The following is a 20,007-nucleotide window of genomic DNA, read 5'->3' on the forward strand; positions in this document are numbered from 1 at the left end:
CAAAACCAAAAGACAACTGACAGAATGGGAGAAGATATTTGCAAATGGCATATCAGATAAAGGGCTAGTATCCAAAATCTATAAAGAACTTATCAAACTCAACACCCAAAGAACAAATAATCCAATCCAGAAATGGGCAGAAGACATGGACAGACATTTTTCCAAAGAAGACATCCAAATGGCCAACAGACACATGAAAAAGTGCTCGACATTGCTCTGCATCAGGGAAATCCAAATCAAAACCTCAACGAGATACGACCTCACACCCGTCAGAATGGCTAAAATTAACAAGTCAGAAAACGACAGATGTTGGCAAGGACGCAGAGAAAGGGGAACCCTCTTATACTGTTGGTGGGAATGCAAGTTGGTGCAGCCACTCTGGAAAACAGTATGGAGGTTCCTCAAACAGTTGAAAATAGAGCTACCATATGATCCAGCAATTGCACTACTGGGTATTTACCACAAAGATACAAATGTAGGGATCTGAAGGGGTATGTGCACCCCAATGTTTATAGCAGCAATGTCCACAATAGCCAAACTGTGGAAAGCGCCAAGATGTCCAACAACACATGAATGGATAAAGAAGATGTGGTATATATACACAATGCAATATTATGCAGCCATCAAAAGGAATGAGATCTTGCCATTTGCAACGATGTGGATGGAACTGGAGGGTGTTATGCTGAGTGAAATAAGTCCATCAGAGAAAGACATGTATCATATGACCTCACTGATATGAGGAATTCTTAATCTCAGGAAACAAACTGAGGGTTGCTGGAGTGGTGGGGGGGTGGGAGGGATGGGGTGGCTGGGTGATAGACATTGGGGAGGGTATGTGCTATGGTGAGCGCTGTGAATTGTGCAAGACTGTTGAATCACAGATCTGTACCTCTGAAACAAATAATGCAATATATGTTAAGAAAAAAAAAAAAGAAGAAGATAGCAGGAGGGGAAGAATGAAGGGGAGTAAATCGGAAAGGGAGACCAACCATGAGAGACGATGGACTCTGAAAAACAAACTGAGGGTTCTAGAGGGGAGGGGGGTGGCGGGGTGGATTAGCCTGGTGATGGGTATTAAAGAGGGCACGTTCTGCATGGAGCACTGGGTGTTATGCACAAGCAATGAATCATGGAACACTACATCAAAAACTAATGATGTAATGTATGGTGATAAACATAACAATAAAAAATTTAAAGAAGAAAAAAAAGCTGTCATCTTGCCCACAAAATCTGCCATAAACTTAAAATCCTCTGTAGTGCAAAATTCAAAGCATTTACAAATTTCCTAAATTGGATGTTAATCAAGCTCAGTCCACCTGGAAAGAAGGATGCACTGGCCAGCACCTGAGGCCCAACCTCAGTGGCCAGCAGCCATCTGAAGGAGGCTGTCCTTGAGAAGTCTCATACTGCACTGGGAACCATGAGCTGTAAAACCAGGTCAGGGGACCTTATCCTTATTCCAGATCAGCCACTGCAAGATGTGTTACATAAAAGAGAATCAAAATCCTCCCCGCTTCACAGACATCAGAATTAGAAACAGAACATGCAACATGTCTGGATCATAAAAGGGACTCCATAAATGGCAGCAATTATAATCAACAGGCAGACACTGAAACCATCACGAAGACTCTGAAACTGGAGCCATGTCTGCCAGAGAAGCTCATGACAAAGAAGCAGCCTGTGGTTTTCATCAGAGGTTATGATTTTATTTTTATAAATAATAAATGACTGATTTTTTGGAGTCAGCCAAACCTTTGAATCTCTGCTTCCCCATACCTGGTCTCCTCCCATATCTGAAAAAATCAAAAGGAAGATGGATACATGTCACTAGACAGCTTTAACCTCAAGCTAGAAGACATTTTCATCTGATCCCAAAGGATCAGTCACAAATACAAGACCTCTTCATGAAGGAATTATGAGTGTTATGGATTATCTAATTATCTAATTAACCAAAATGACTTTATTTTAATGTTTTTTGAACACTTTTCCAATTTTTTTGACAGAGCAGAGTGAAAAAAAAATTGAATCCTTGATGACAGAGGCTCAATCAACTTATGTAGCATTAGTGGCATGTCCAATAGCCTTTCATGCAGAATCTAGCAGGATTCTGAGATTGCATGCATTTCCTTAAGAAATACAATACCGGATTGAACCTAAATGGGTCCCCAAAGTTGACTGAAGAATCAAATTCATCATTCATTATGTTTAAGGTCTGTTGTAGTCCCCATACCCTTTGGCCTTTTCCCCCTTATATTCTTCGTCATACTAGGACAATATCAGTGTCAAGTAGCCAGATCTGAGTTAAACTGAACAAGGCTTCTGTTTTTCATTCTTAGAAGAAAGGATAAAATGACAAGAAAGTTAGTTTGTATTTATTTATTCAATTAATAAATATTTATTAAATTCCTACATTAGGTGCTGAGGATTCAAAAGTGAGACGGAATCTCAGCTCTTATGGGCATCATAATCTAGTAGATAGAGAAGAACAATATGCAGAATATATAAAAATATGTCAAGTGGTGACGATAGGAGCTATGAGTTAAAATAAAGCAGGTGACTTACAGGCAATACAATGGCACTAAATTCATATCTTTCAATAGTTACCTTGAATGTAAATGGGCTAAATGACCCAATCAAAAGACACAGGCCATCAGATTGGATAAAAAAACAAGACCCATCGATGTTCGATCAGCAAGAGACTCATTTTAGACCCAAAGACACCCCCAGATTGAAAGTGAGGGGGTGGAAAACCATTTACCATGCTAATGGACACCAAAAGAAAGCTGGGGTGGCAATTCTTATATCAGACAAATTAGATTTTACACCAAAGATTGTAATAAGAGATGAGGAAGGCCACTATATCTTACTTAAAGGGTCTATCAACAAGAAGATCTAACAATTATAAATATCTATGCCCCTAACTTGGGAGCAGCCAATTATATAAGGCAATTAATAACAAAAGCAAAGAAACACATTGACAACAATACAATAATAGTGGGGGATTTGAATACCACCCTCGCTGAAATGAACAGATCATCTAAGCAAAAGATCAACAAGGAAATAAAGACTTTAAATGACACACTGGACCAAATGGACTTCACAGACATATTCAGAACATTCCATCCCAAAGCAACGGAATACACATTCTTCTCTAGTGCCCATGGAACATTCTCCAGAATAGATCACATCCTAGGTCACAAATCAGGTCTCAACTGGTACCAAAAGACTGGGATCATTCCCTGCCTATTTTCAGACCACAGTGCTCTGAAACTGGAACTCAATCACAAGAGGAAAGTTGGAAAGAACTGAAATACATGGAAGTTAAAGAGCATCCTACTAAAGAATGAATGGGTCGACCAGGAAATTAAAGAAGAATTAAAAAAATTCATGGAAACCAATGAAAATGAGAACACAACTGTTCAAAATCTTTGGGATGCAGCAAAGGCAGTCCTAAGAGGAAAGTATATAGCAACACAAGCCTTTCTCAAGAAACAAGAAAGTCTCAAATACACGACCTAACCCTACACCTAAAGAAGCTGGAGAGAGAACAGCGAGTAAAACCTAAACCCAGCAGAAGAGAAATAATAAAGATCAGAGCAGAAATCAATGAAATAGAAACCAAAAGAACAGTAGAACAGATCAACGAAACTAGGAGCTGGTTCTTTGAAAGAATTAACAAGATTGATAAACCCCTGGCCAGACTGATCAAAAAGAAAAGAGAAAGGACCCAAGTCAACAAAATCATGAATGAAAGAGGAGAGATCACAACCAACACCAAAGAAATACAAACAATTATAGGAACATATTATGAGCAACTCTATGTCAGCAAATTAGATAACCTTGAAGAAATGGTTGCATTCCTAGAGATGTATCAACTACCAAAATTGAACCAGGAAGAAATAGAAAACATGAACAGACCTATAACCACTAAGGAAATTGAAGCAGTCATCAAAAATCTCCCAACAAACAAAAGCCCAGGGCCAGATGGCTTCCCAGGGGAATTCTACAAAACATTTCAAGAAGAATTAATACCTAGTCTTCTGAAACTGTTCCAAAAAATAGAAATGGAAGGAAAACTTCCAAACTCATTTTATGAGGCCACCATTACCTTGATCCCCAAACCAGACAAAGACCCCATCAAAAAGGAGAATTACAGACCAATATCCTTGATGAACACGGATGTAAGAATTCTCACCAAAATACTAGCCAGGAGGATCCAACAGTACATTCAAAGGATTATTCACCACGACCAAGTGGGATTTATCCCTGGGCTGCAAGGTTGGTTCAACATCCACAAATCAATCAATGTGATACAATATATTAACAAAAGAAAGAACAAGAGCCATATGATCCTCTCAATAGATGCAGAAAAAGCATTTGACAAAGTACAGCATCCTTTCTTGATCAAAACTCTTCCGAGTATAGGGATAGAGGGTACATACCTCAATATCATAAAAGCCATCTATGAAAAACCCACAGCGAATATCATTCTCAATGGGGAAAAACTGATAGCTTTTCCCCTAAGGTCAGGAAAACGGCAGGGATGCCCACTATCACCACTGCTATTCAACATAGTATTAGAAGCCCTAGCCACAGCAATCAGACAACAAAAAGAAATCAAAGGCATCCAAATCGGCAAAGAAGAAGTCAAACTCTCACTCTTTGCACATGATATGATACTGTATGTGGAAAACCCAAAAGACTCCACCCCAAAACTGCTAGAACTCATACAGGAATTCAGTAATGTGGCAGGATATAAAATCAATGCACAGAAATCAGTGGCATTCCTATACACCAACAACAGGACAGAAGAGAGAGAAATTAAGGAGTCGATCCCATTTACAATGGCACCCAAAACCATCAGATACCTAGGAATAAATCTAACCAAAGAAGCGAAGGATCTATACTCAGAAAACTATAATATACTCATGAAAGAAATTGAGGAAGACACAAAGAAATGGAAAAACGTTCCATGCTCATGGATTGGAAGAACAAACATTGTGAAGATGTCAATGCTACCTAGAGCAATCTACACATTCAAGGCAATCCCCATCAAAATACTATCCACTTTTTTCAAAGAAAGGGAACAAATAATCCTAAAATTTGTTTGGAACCAGAAGAGACCCTGAATTGCCAGAGGAATGTTGAAAAAGAAAAGCAAAGCTGGCAGCATCACAATTCCGGACTTCCAGCTCTATTACAAAGCTGTCATCATCAAGACAGTATGGTACTGGCACAAAAACAGATGCATAGATCAATGGAATAGAATAGAGAGCCCAGAAATCGACCCTCAACTCTATGGTCATCTCATCTTCGACAAAGCAGGAAAGAATGTCCAATGGAAAAAAGGCAGTCTCTTCAACAAATTATACGGCAAAATTGGACAGCCACATGCAGAAGAATGAAACTGAACCATTTCCTGACACCACACACAAAAATAGACTCAAAATGGTTGAAAGACCTAAACGTGAGACAGGAGTCCATCAAAATCCTAAAGGAGAACACAGGCAGCAACCTCTTCCACCTCAGCCCCAGCAACTTCTTCCTAGAAACATCCCCAAAGGCAAGGGAAGCAAGGGCAAAAATGAACTATTGGGACCTCATCAAGATAAAAAGCTTTTGCACAGCAAAAGAAACAGTCCACAAAACCAAAAGACAACCGACAGAATGGGAGAAGATATTTGCCAATGGCATATCAGATAAAGGGGTAGTATCCAAAATCTATAAAGAACTTCTTAAACTCAACACCCAACGAAAAAATGATCCAATCAAGAAATGGGCAGAAGACATGAACAGACATTTTTCCAAAGAAGACATCCAAATGGCCAACAGACACATGAAAAAGTGCTCAACATTGCTCAGCATCAGGGAAATCAAAATCAAAACCTCTGTGAGATATCACCTCACACCGGTCAGAATGGCTAAAATTAACAAGTCAGGAAATGACAGATGTTGGTGAGGATGCAGAGAAAGGGGAACCCTCCTACACTGTTGGTGGGAATGCAAGCTGGTGCAGCCAGTCAGGAAAACAGTATGGAGGTTCCTCAAAATATTGAAAATAGAGCTACCATATGATCCAGCAATTGCACTACTGGGTATTTACCCCAAAGATACAAAGATAAGGATCCGAAGGGGTACATGCACCCTGATGTTTATAGCAGCAATGTCCACAATAGCCAAACTGTGGAAAGAGCCAAGATGTCCATCGACAGATGAATGGATAAAGAAGATGTGGTATATATATACAATGGAATACTATGCAGCCATCAAAAGGAATGAAATCTTGCCATTTGCAACAACGTGGATGGAACTGGAGGGTATTATGCTGAGCAAAATAAGTCCATCAGAGAAAGACATGTATCATATGACCTCACTGATATGAGGAATTCTTAATCTCAGGAAACAAACTGAGGATTGTTGGAGTGGTGGGGGATGGGAGGGATGGGGTGGCTGGGTGATAGACATTGGGGAGGGTATGTGCAATGGTGAGCACTGGGAATTGTGTAAGACCGTTGAATCACAGACCTGTACCTCTGAAACAAGTAATGCATTATATGTTAAAAAAAAAAAAAAAGAAGAAGAAGAAGATAACAGGAGGGGAAGAATGAAGGGGGGGAAATCGGAGGGGGAGATGAACCATGAGAGACAATGGACTCTGAAAAATAAACTGAGGGTTCTAGTGGGGGAATGGGTTAGCCTGGTGATGGGTATTAAAGAGGGCACATTCTGCATGGAGCACTGGGTGTTATATGAAAACAATGAATCATGGAACACGACATCAAAAACTAATGATGTAATGTATGGTGATTAACATAACATAATAAAAAAATAAAATAAAGCAGGTGACAAGAGATTTTGGGAATGGGGTGGAGGCTGCTGTTTTGTATGGAACAAGGGTTTGTAGAAATACCACTTTCACTGTGAAGCCATGCCTAACTAACAAGAACAGATATAAAGACTTCTTCTAACAATATTTAGTATAAACATGCAACTTATATGGGTCCACCTTGGTTATAAGATATATCATTCCTTTCTTTTGTTTGTAAGTTGTACTAATACTTATTTTTAAGTCACAAAGCTTGTACTACTAAAAAAAATCAGCTTACTCATACTAAAAGTCTTTGTGTTTCCTTAAAATGTTTAATTATTGTCTCTGTTATCATTATTCCTAAGCTGGTACATCCAATCAAATAATGAGACTTAGCTTATCTTTTAGGTACTTTTGGAGTAAGAAAATCAACCCATGTTTGACAGATAGTAAATATAAATAGCATTAATTAAGGGCTTGCTATTATCTGCTAAATACTTTTGATTACTATCTCTTACTCCTCCAAAATAACCTTATGAGACAGAAATTATCCCCATTTTCAAAAGAATAAACAGAGATTCAGCAAAGTTAGATGATTCCTAGCACCACATAGTTAGTCAAGACTTAGACACAGGTCTGTCATTTCTTCCCTCCACTACGTAGGACCTTAAAAGAAGACTAACAAAGAGCTAATTACACTTGGCAACTTCCCATCAGAAGCATACACTAGCTATCTATGGAGGTCATTCTTTCCATGTGAGTTCTTAGTTGCAAACAGAACATGTTTAGTCAGGAATAACTCCCAAATTACACTGTAGGACTGCCTACAGCACTTGCCAGAGGCAGAAGTTTGAGTCTTGGCTAGTGCATGGGTCACACTCTCTAGGACTCCTGCTGTAACAACTCTTGAAAATTCCATGACTACGCTAATCAAGACAATGTGGTATTCGCAAAAGAATAGATCATTCTATCAGTGGAGCAAAATAGAGAGCCCAGAAACAGATCCACACAAATATAGTCAATTGATCTTTTACTAAAGAGCATAAAATTCGTCAGAGTAAGTATAACCTTCCTATTAAGGTGGATCCACCTGAGTTCCATGTTTAGACTAGATATTGTTAGAAAAATTCTTCATATCTGTTCTAGTTAAGGATGACTGCACTGTGGAAATGGTATTTCTAGAAGCAACGATAAAGTTATATAGACTATTTCTGTTTCCTTATTATATGAACAGTTTAATGAATATTAATTCTAGAAAACTCTTTGGAAAACAGAAATGAGAAGTTAAAATCATCTAAAATTCTACTATCCAGAAATAACCATTCTCGGTACTTCAGTGTCATTCTTTCCAGAATATTTCCTATGCATTTAGGAGACAGGTAGGTAGGTAGGTAGACAGATAAATAGATGATAGATAGATAGATAGATAGATAGATAGATAGATAGATAGATAGATAGATAGACAGACAGATACTGGTCCTTAGCCTCTTTTCTTTTCACCCGAAATATTCATGAACATATTCTAGATCCAAAAATATAGGACTCTATCATGTTTAATGCCCATGGAGAATCTCTTAAATGCATGTAATGAAATGTATTTAACTCATCTCTTAGTGATGGACATTTAGATAATTTTAATGGGGGAGGAAGGAATTATTACCAAGACTGCATGAAACGTCCTTTCTCATATATTCCTGTGCAGTTGTCAAGTCATTTCTTTAGGCAAATTCCCAGAAGCACAGCTACTGGGTTAAATAAGTGATATCCATTCGCTTCTTAGTATCACCCACATCGGTGAAGGAGAATCATTATACTCCCAGAATCCACCTCAGTGAAAAAGAGTAAAAATCTGGGATTGTTTTTTACAAAGTAGCACAAAGCCACGGGAGGAGTACTGACAGCACTAGCACTGCTGCTGAAGCCTGGAGAACAGTGGTGAGGAGGCAAATCACACCACAACTATTTTCTTAGGTTTCCTCTCTCTCCCTCCACTCCACTTCCGTGCACTCAAGCACGCATGTGTGCACGTGCCACCCCACTCTAATCCACAGCGGGTCTATGTGGTTTATTGAAAGTAACCAAAACTGCAGTGAAATTTCGTCACTGGTGCTGATGAATACTTTCAAAACCATTTGTCCTTAGACTCAGACCACCATGAGACATTCGTCAGCTGCTAAACTTAGTCACATGAAGCCAACTTTCTCCAGTCACTGCTTGCTCTAACGTCAGATAACCCAGGCTACTTTTCTCAATTTATCTTCTCTCTCCACATTTCTATAAATGCTAATGCCAGGCTACCTACGTAGAAGTTAAAAAACTTAGTCAATGAAAAATTTTGTTTCTTGGGATGCCTGGGTGGTTCAGTCAGTTAAGCGTCTAACTTCGGCTCAGGTCATGATCTTGGGGTCCTGGGATCGAGTCCTGCATCAGGCTCCCTGCTCCTCCCTCTGCCTGGTGTTACCCCTGCTTGTGCTATCTCTCTTTGACAAATAAATAAATAAAATCTTTTAAAAAAAAAGAGAAGAGTTTTGCTTCTTTTTTAAAGATTTTATTTATTTATTTATTTGAGAGAGAGAGAGCACGCACAAGCAGGGGGAGCGGCAGAGGGAGAAGCAGGCTCCCCACTGAGCAGGGAGTCTGACGTGGGACTCAGTCCCAGGAAGCCCCTCCTCATCATGACCTGAGCCAAAGGTAGACCCATAACTGACTAAGCCATCCAGGCACCCCTGAAAAGTTTTGTTTTCTAGAAGGACAAAGGGGGAAAGAATTGGAGGATGCACCCTCATTTGGCTTTCACTAAAAGAGTCCAACACTTAAATCCTCAGAAAAAATGTAGCAGATCTAAAACAAAAGAAAATATTTCCCTAATTTTTACTCTTCACTGCCAAAAATTGGTACAGCAAGAACAGTGCACACAGAATCACCATGGGAAGTCATGAGGACAGAATTTCCATTCCAAATTTCCATGAGAGCTAATATTCTTGTAGTATCTTGTAAAAAACCAAAATTTTTCATTTGAACATATACTAGAGTCTTATGATAAGAAAATTTCTACAGACAGGTTTATGCCCGAGAAAATATTTATTTCTGGGATTGTGCATATATAACCATGCACAATCACAGAACTCAAGTATGAACTAATTATTCTTCATAGCTCAATAGGAATGGTTGAAAAAGCTGAGAGTGTTTGGAACAAAGCCTGAAGAACCTCAGGAAGGCAGACTGATCTTTACCTAACTGGGGAGGGATCACTTGTAATTTATATGCTCCACTGGATCCATCAGAGTGAATGGGAAGAAGCTACCAGAGAAGAATCAACTAGCAACCCCACTTGTTTTCTTACAGGAGTTTCTCACTTCTTCAGTAGAAGCCGACCGATTTCATCAGCGAATCAAGATCGGGAAGTCTATTAAAGTTGCAAAACCAAATGTATAGTTTCAACCCCCAGAATACTCAGTTTACACTACTTTTAATGTAATATGATTTTGTTTACATATGCCTCTCTCCAAGCATTAATATGTTGTAGTGGTTAAGAACCAGCCAGACTGTGGTATTCATAGCTGGCTTGATCACTTAGTAATTGTGTGAATTTCAGCAATTTACTTAATGCACCTACCCTCTCTGTGCTTCAGAAGTTTTCCTATATATAAAAAATAGAAGCGATAATACTAATTACCATATGGAGCTATTGCAAGAATTAAATGAGTTAGCACATGCAAAGTACTTAGAATTGTTCGTGGTATGTATTAAGCACTCAATATATATCAGTGGGTGTTATTAATATAGTGTTAATATTATGCAAAATTTTATGTACTTGAGAGTGAAAGTTCCTAAAAGAACATTTTAGAGTCCTGTTATGTGAGGATAATTACCTACTTAATTCAGTAATGACAGTAATGCTTTTGCTTAAATGTTTAAACAAACAACTGAATGAAAGTTTTTCCAATTTACCTAGGTACTCAGCCTTCCTTTTCACTTTTTGTTTTCCAGATTTTCCATTTGAACACAAAATGCTGGCCAGACACACTGTTCCTGAATGATCTGTTGCTTTTTGAATAGAGGGCTTGAGTGAAGTGTGGGATCTGCTCCTGCTCTGAAGAGCATGTTTCTATATCAAGATTGGATTGAACGCTTTTGAGATCTCCTGAAACCAGGGTTGCCAGATAAAATTCAGGATTCTCAGTTACATTTGAATTGTAAATAAACAACAAATATTTCTTAGTATAAGTATATACTGAATATTGCATGGAATATACTTATACTAAAAATTATGTGTTATTGATCCGAAATTCAAATTTAACTGGGCAGCCTGTATTTTCATTTGTAACATCTGGCAGCCCTACTGAGACCATGAGGCTGTGATTGCCTTGGGCATAATTCTTAGCTGCTAGTGACAAAGAGGATATCATTTTCCTATTACATTCGGTCCCCACCCAGAATCTACTCTGCTCACCTTTCTGTAACTTCCTATAATATAAGTAATTATGATCTTATTTTGTGTATCACTTTTTTTTAGAGCCCACTAATAAGCATGGCAGCATTTTCTAGGGTTTTTTTTTTTTTTTAAGATTTTATTTATTTATTTATTTATTTAAGAGAGAAAGAGAGAAGAGAGAGAGCAGGGAGAGGGATAAGGAGACTCCCAGCTGAGCATGGAGCCTGTCGTGGAGCTCAGTCTCACGACCCTGAGATCATGACCTGAGCCAAAATCAAGAGTCAGACGCCCAACTGACTGAGCCACCCAGGCTCAGTTTTCAAAATATAATGTAGTTGACAGAAAAAGAGCAGTTCAACTTCAGTTACAATCTTCCCTTTTCTCTAGCAAGGGGAACGGTTTTCAAACTGACAAGGACAGAGCAAGCAGTTAAAAGAGTTAGTTGAAGGCAGGTAGTAAATAACAAGAGAAAAGCTAGACATTTTAAAAAGTTCAAGTCTCTGGACCAAGATGAATTATGTCAGCCTACTTTCAATCGCTTATTCTCTGCTCTTCCCATGTCACCACAGCTGGGACCATTAATTTTCCCCTTTGTAGGCACAGTTCCACATTTGATCATTAATAAATCTGGTCATAGAGCTTGGCTACCCAGCATCTACACAACTGTCCTGCTGGGCCAAAATCCAAGATAAAAGGAAAGAAAGTCCCTACTACCTGCTATGGAAAATGGAGGAAGACACATTTCTCTCCCAATCACCTGGAAACAAGGCAAATTTAAATCAAATGGATTCTTCTCCCCAGAATTTTGCATCTGAAGAGAGTGATGAAGTGGTTCAGGGACAAAGATTATTCATGGTAGCTGTGACAGGATCAAGAGTAGAGCAGTAAGGTCACCACAGTTGAGGGCTTGTGGCATTCAATTTTTTTTTTTAGGTTTTATTTATTTATTTGAGAGAGAGAGACAGAGATGGCGAGAGAGAGCACAAGCAGGGAGGAGAGGGAGAAGCAGGCTCCCCGCAGAGTAGGGAGCCCGATGCAGGACTCGATCCCAGGACCCTGGGATCATGACCTGAGCCAAAGGCAGATGCTTAAGAGACTGAGCCGCTCAGATGCCTAGGGGGCTGGTGACATTCAGCATCAGGCTGGTGAGTGCTCAGTGAGGAAACAGGAAACTGTCCCTATGGTGCCATCTTGATTTTCTCTTGCTTGCCTGTTCTCTGATCTAGATTCTCCAGAATTCCTGACAATTCCATGATTTACACAATAGTCTTTTTTTTTTTTCTTATGTTTTCTAGAGTTGGTTTCTATTTTTGCATCCCGGACTGCTGACTGAAACAGTCCCGATCCATTGCCCTCCCATACCAGAAATGCCCTAGTTTCCAGCACAGATGTGTTTTCCTGCTCTCTCACCCTCTGTAGCTCTTGTAACACCTTCTCCTATGAATAGGAGATCTGAGTGGAACCCAGCTCCTCCCCTATATTCAGACCACAGAGATATGAAATGACTTTCTGATTTCCAAAGGCGCATCTACTAAGATTCTGTGACACTCTGCGTTGCCAGCCTGTTTGGATCTTACTGTGGCTGAATCATAACCAAATTTGTGCCACAACATGAATGTGGGTCCAGCCAGCCTGCCCATGGTTGAGCGGCTTCTCATTTCTTCTCTGTGTGTGTGCCTTTATGTTACCTCAAGGAAACTTGCCAGTCTGGGATACTAAAAGCAGGTAAACAGTGTCGGTAAGATCTAAATAATCATGGGAAATAAAAGGACAACAGGAGATGGAAACAAGTAAATGTCTCTATCTGTAAATATAAAGATATGGTAAACTCCAAAATGACACAATGTTGAATTTTACCCAGCTTCTAGAACAGATCAGTAAATAAAATATTTGTTAGTATTTAGAAAAAGAAGCCACGATTAGGAAAATCCAATTGACTAAAAAATGTCCTATCAGCCTAAATATATATACTGTAAATGGAAGATTTTCATTGAAATACATGAAAATGGTTTTCTAAAAATGCCAAATAGCCCTAAAAGGCAAAGATTTATAATGAAAATAAAGGTTCTCTGACTCACCATCCACAGCCCCCAGGCTTGTTCCCAAGAGAGAACTATGTTTAACTCTTCTGGCCATTTCTTCTATGGATATACTCATCTCTCTATATAGATATTACTTACACACTATTTTTTAATTTATGAATTTTAGACATTATCTGTTGATTTGCTATTATAACAGATGAAGATTTCTTTTTATTTTTTTTACAGTATTTTTCCCTCCTGTCCTTCATCTTTCCCATAAAGGAATATAAGTTGATTGGATAATTAACATTATATTATTATGAATTTGTGAGCATTACTAAATGCAGAAAACCACATTCAATTATGACATTTTCTTTCCCTGTTCAGGTTTTAGTTTTCCTTGGAGTTTCTAGTTGGCCTTTGTTTTAAATTGCTCTTGTCCCCTGTACAATCCACAAATCCCTTTTTTTTTTGCCAAATGCTGCACATGGTAGGTAGTCTAACTGACTTGCTCTTATTCCTGGAGGCCTCCCTACTAGAGCCTTCTCCCCTCCTGCTGCCCATGTGTTGTCTGGGGTTAAATCCACTATTTCATAGGTCTACATCCTTCTCTTTCTTACTTTACTCCCTTTGTTTTTCTGGAGCATATTCTCAAAAAAGTTTTAGAAGAAAAGATCCATGATAAGGAGAAAAAAGATATGTCAAACTTTCAAGCTTTTTTCATGGAATATCTCTGGACTAGAGACTTAAGGATCTTGCCTCGGTTGACCGTGCTCTGTGTAGTCAATGATATTGTAATAGCATCGTATGAGCATAGCATAAAATATCAACCTGTCAGATCACTCTGTTGGCATCTGAAATTAGTGTAACAGTTTGTGTCAACTATATTCAAATAAAAAAATGAAAAAAAAAACAGTGTTGTATGTAAAAACAGTGGGACAATGTGATGTGCTATGTACTGCTTAAACATAAAGTATTACTGGGATGCCTGGGTGGCTCAGTCGGTTAAGCGTCTGACTCTTAATTTCAGTTAGGTCATGATCTCAGGATGGTGAGATGGAGTGCCTCATCCAGCTCCCTGCTGGGTATGGAGCCTGTTTAAGAGTCTATCTCTGTCTCTACCCCTCCCCCGCTCATAAATAAATAAATAAATAAATAAACAAACAAACAAATAAATAAAACATTACAAAATTGCCAATTTCTAAGATGCCTATTTTTTTCACATTTTTAACATTTGTAAAGTTGGAATCAGTCTTAGATTGTTTACACTGAATGTGGTAGCATCATTTTCCCTGAAAATTCCTATTGTCTTACCATTGCTTTTATTTTAGAACAGAAGAAATGCAATGTTTCTCAATAAATTGCCCAAAAATGTTAACAGAGGTTTGAGATAAAACCCTTTGCTGAAACAAAGCATTTAGACTCAAAATGGAGGCAAGAAGCCTCACTCCTGAACTGGGCTGGGGATGAGAATCAGTGCTATTGGGGTTGCAATAACAGAAAACGGGGTGGAACCAGTGAAAGTGGAAATGAGGGGAGCATTATAAGGATACCAGAGTAACTCACAGAAGCCATATGCAAAGATGTACCCAGGCCTAGGGAGCAATCCGGAGGCAGGCCTAGGACATTTAAGACACCCAAAGTTCTACTCTCCTCTATTACAGCAGGAGCTCCTTGGCCTCACTGATGGCCACACAGTGGATCATAGCTGCCCTGGTTTCTCTTTTCTGTTTGAGGTCCCAACCAGGTGAAACCTGAAGTCACTTAGACCTACTCCCAAATTCCTGCCCAGAGTCTGATTCATATGCTCACTCCTGGATCGATCAGCTATTGCCAGGGGTATGAGGACTCTATTACAAGAACATGGTTTCTCTCACATATGGGATGGTGGGGCCAGTTTTCAGGAAATGGGAAGGGAAACCAAGCAGACAAATGATTGGTGTCTCAAATAACTAATGTATCAAAGACCAAATCAAAAAAAAGTAATTAATTATTTTTTTTAAAGGAAAGCCAGCAAAGAACATTGGAAATCCATAGATTTGGCAAGTAACAGAGCCACAAAGCAAACTCCTCCTTTCCTTCTCTCTGTAAGACTGAGGCAATCTGGAGATTTGTTTATTCCAGAAAGAATCAAAGAATGCAATACCTTTCTGAAATTGTATTTAAGGTGGGAGGAGAGGAAGGGTCAAGAGGCAGAGGTAGAGGCAGCTTCAAAAGCTGTAAACTTAAACTCAAGCTCTGATTTTTGGGTACCACTTCTTAAAAGTTGATCCATGATTACATGGTTGCTGGTTCATAAGAATAGAATTGTTACATTTCTCATTTTGCTTAGACCTTCTAGTGTCATTGTCTAAATCCTATTGTTGCTTCCTCATTTATTACATCACATGTTAAACATTGTTCTCTCATTCCTCAGGGCCTTCTCACATGCTGTTCCCTCTGCCCAGAACACTGTTCCCTTCAGTCAAATCATGGTTAGGATGGTCTATTCCACCTATCTGTGCAGTTTCCCTGCCCATGGTAACAACTGAGACCATAACTCAATACCCAGACCATGACCCCCGAATAAGTTGTCCCCTACCCCAGTTAGGTCTTAATCAGGACTTAAAATATATCCCCTGTGTAGCAGTAAATGGTATCTACAAAGCAGTTATCCGATTCCTTATGCTGCAAACTCTCTGTTGTTATTTAAGGGAAGTAGCTGAGCACTCCTGTTTTGTTTTGGTTTTTTGACCCCTTATAGAAGAAAAACAAAATGAAAGTTATTTCTATTCAGTTTCCCCCATCTGGAAAGCATCCAGTTACCCTCTGGGGAATAATACAGTATTTCCTCTTTCCTTTATTCAATCATTTATTCAACATTTTTGAGTCCCCACCAGGTACTAGGTGTTATGCTGGTTGCAGGTTCAGAGGTATAGGTGAAAAGTTCCCATACTCAAGGATCTCCCAAGCAGAATCTCCAGATCATCAATACCCCTGTTTACATCCAGACCTCAAGAGGCAATGTGTTTTTACCAGAGCTTCTCATGCTCCATTCCCTCCATTCCCTCTTCATGCTGACCAGCCGAACAACAAAGGCTTTTTTTTTTTGGGGGGGGTCTGGCAGGGGCTGAATCTTCCTCTGCTTCGTATAGTGCCTGACAGGAAGATTGGCAACTTCTCTACTGTCAGTACAGAATGTTTGTGGTAGACCACCATGAAGCTGAAGCTGGGGGCAGGTGGTGGAGCAGAGAGGAAATAGCTTCTATTCTGAAAGCACTGTGTGGAGGAGAGGTAAAGGCAGAAGAAGAAAATTCTGATCTGCTCCTCACCCCCATCCTTCTCAGCCTCTGCTGTTTCCAACCTGAAATCTTACTCATTAGACTTTCCATGGGAGAGAGACTCTACAGTTCTTTGGCCCCTCTTTTGAGCTAGAGATTTCCCCTAGGTGAGGGGCCACCAGTGCAGCCACCTAACCAGCAGGCTGGGAAAAGAGCCATCTCAGTAAGGTGGGCTGTTCAAGAGACCACGTTGCTCTGAGTGAGCTACTGTATGAATGGAAAAGCTGATTTTTCTTCCATTCTCCACCACATAAGTGTCATATTGTGGTTCTCTCTTTGTGATGTTTCACCGTGTGACTCTGGTTTACAGCATTCCAATTTAATGTGTTTTTGTGTGCTGTATTCTATGGCAAAGGCAAATTTCCTCTGATACCCATATACCCTCATGATCCTGTTACTTTCTGTGGCCTTTACCTCATGCCTCTGGAGAAGCGCTAGCTTTTCTACGAGGGAGATCCTCAGCACCTTCTCTGTGTGAGGTTAACTAGGATGCTCCTTGAACCCCTGAAAGTATTTTATCAATCTCAATAATCTTGAGAAGCATAGGGACCAATATGACAATTAAGGTTATGCCCCTGAATTTTCACTGTATGTGAGCTCCAGGTTTCATGTCATAGTTTACACACAACAACTAAAATTGTTTTGCAATCATTACCTCATATTCAACAACAATTCACTCATATTTTACTCATTCATGCAATAGACATTTTACTAAGCATCTAGCAGTTCCAAGCCCAGTGATAGGACTGGGAACAATGGATGAATCAAAAAAAGAACTGTAACCCAGAGTAATTATTCAGTAACTAAAAACAGCAAAGCATTCTCTGGGAGCAGAGAGAAGGGGTATCTCCCCTAGTGGGTAAGGGTGGGGCAGAAAGAAAGAAGTCAAAGAGGACTGATCACTCAGCTAAGTTTCAAAGGATGAGTAGGAATTTCTTATTAAGGAAGGAAGGGTGCTCCAGCATTCTGGACAAAGGAAAAGTCCAATGGCATGAAGAGGATGGAGAAAGCAAATATGTGGATTCTGATGGGGCAAGCTGGTGTGGAGTGAGATGCAAGAAGCAGAGGTAGGAAGAGGCCAGATGGCAAAGCACTTCACCTATTAAACCAACACATGTGGATTTTAACCTTAAGGTGTTTGGGGGAGCCACTGAAGTCTTTAAGCAGAGTGGTAATGGAGTCAGGTACTAGGTAAGAGAATTTTGATGAGGTTGACAGCCATCCAACCAAAATCAGTGACCCAATCTTGCCTGTACCCCACCTCAGTGTCAGTCACATGAGAGCCCCTTGAAGAAGGCTTGTTGATTGGACTGGCATTTTCTAGCTCAAGGTTCATTCCTTTGTCAGTCACCCATGGACCCATGGGCATTTTATCATCCCAATGAGTGCCTATGAAAAGAGCTTAAAGACTCCTCAGTGGTTTTCCACATCTCACAGCTGGCCTTGGAGAACCTCCCCAAAGCAATAGGAGAAGGTGTATTAGAGGCTGAGGTAGCTTGAATTCTGACTAAGAACACCAACATTGCAATGAGTAGAAACCAGTCAGTGAAATGTGATGAGGCTCTCACCATAAGATTATTAGCATAGGAACACCAGACACTCCAAAGAGGACTGGTTAAGGCATCAGAAATAGTCTCAGCTTCACCAGTAAGGGTCTGTATCACCTTGGACAAGTCACCTAAATAACCCTCAGCTTCCCCTCTAAAAAAAATGGAAAAAATATCCTATCAATCCTGACTATCAAATATATTTCAAAATGAAGTAAAATATGAGAAAGTGCCTTGTATGCAGTAAGATATTGTAAAAGATAAATTGTTGATGTTAGTGTCTCTGCATCTATATGGAGTCATTCTCCTACATGTTAAAATGATATTCTTCTCATCACAAAACTTTTTTTTCTCTTTTTTCTTTTTCTTTTTATTGTATCTATATGAGATGACGGATGCTAACTAAACTTGCCATAGTGGTCACTTCACAGTACATCTGAGTCAAACCATTATTCTGTACACTTTAAACTTACACCATGATATATGTCAATTATATCTCATTAAAACTGGGAAAAATTATTTTCTTCTTATTCCTGTCTTTGCTAACAAGGACTCCTTCCATTTCTTCCCCTCAGCGGGAAATAATGGGCAGCACTATCTGTAATGCTTGCAAAAGCTTACATGGCAAAACATTTTAGTACTAGAATAGCAGTATTTATTTATAATATTTAGTATATTTTATAATACCTATAATTATTTCTAATGAAGTCATATTTCTTTAGAGAAGATATCAAGCAGTGGGCAATTATGCATATAATGGACTTTCACATACTTTTCAACGGCTCAGAAAAATGTGGAATACCACTGTCTCCATTCACAGAGAGGAAACTGAGGCCCAGAGAGATTTAGTGACTGCCCGGGGTCTCTCAGTGGATAAACAGTAGAGCTGATTGCCTCCAAACGTCCCTTTGCTAGTAACAATGCAGCAAATAGCCAGTCCTGGGTGCTAAATCGGTACTCAATAAATGATCAATTAAGATATACATGTAGCTACAATTAATGCTGTCATTTTTCAATATTTGAAAGTTCTGGTGGCTAAAGATTACAGTGGTTCTGTGGCTAAGAATGGCCAAAATCATTCACCTTGAGAGGATGAAAGCACCCTTTTTAAAATATGTGTTTGGAAAGAACAGTAGTAGAATAGAATTCTTGGAAATGTTTCTTTGTCCACAATTCATTTAGTTACATTCGCTTATGCAACAAATATTTACTGAGGCCTACAATATGTCAGTCATTTTTTTCCTAAGAACTGGGGCTACAAAGGGTAAACAAAACAAAATCTGTGACTTCAAAGAGCAAACATTTTGGCCAGAAAGCAAGACAGTAAACAGAATTAAACAAGTAAAAATCTATTATACAACAGAAAGTGGTAAGTGCTAAAGAAAAAATAAAGCATGGAAAGGGAGAATGAAATATTGGGGAAGGGGTAGCTGATATTTTAGATAGGGAAGCTGGAAAAGTCCTCACTGAGAAGACAACTTTTGAGCAAAGGGCTGAAAGAAATGGGGGAGCCAGCCATGCAGCTAAGGGAAGAGCATTCCAGGCAGGCAGAGGAAACAGCAAGTACAAAGGCCTGAGGCGGGGGTGTGCCTGGTACATTCAAGAAGTATCCAACAAGTCCAAAGTAGCTGGTTTGAAAACAAAGGGGAGGGGGTAGCAGATGAAGTCATAGAGGTGACAGGGAGCAAAACCAATCCAGGCCTTCAAGTTTTGTGGTTAAAGACATTGACTTTTTGGGCAACTGGGTGGCTCAGTCAGTTAAGCATCTGCCTTCGGCTCGGGTTAGGACATTGGGATCAAGCCCCGCATCAGAATCCCTGTTCAGTGGGGAGTCTGCTTCTCCCTCTTCCTCTGTTCCTCCCTGCCCTGCTCGTTC

Source organism: Eumetopias jubatus, unplaced genomic scaffold, assembly GCF_037043125.1.
Source record: "Eumetopias jubatus isolate StellerSeaLion01/CBP00866 unplaced genomic scaffold, mEumJub1_p1.0 scaffold_12, whole genome shotgun sequence".
NCBI lineage: Eukaryota > Metazoa > Chordata > Mammalia > Carnivora > Otariidae > Eumetopias > Eumetopias jubatus.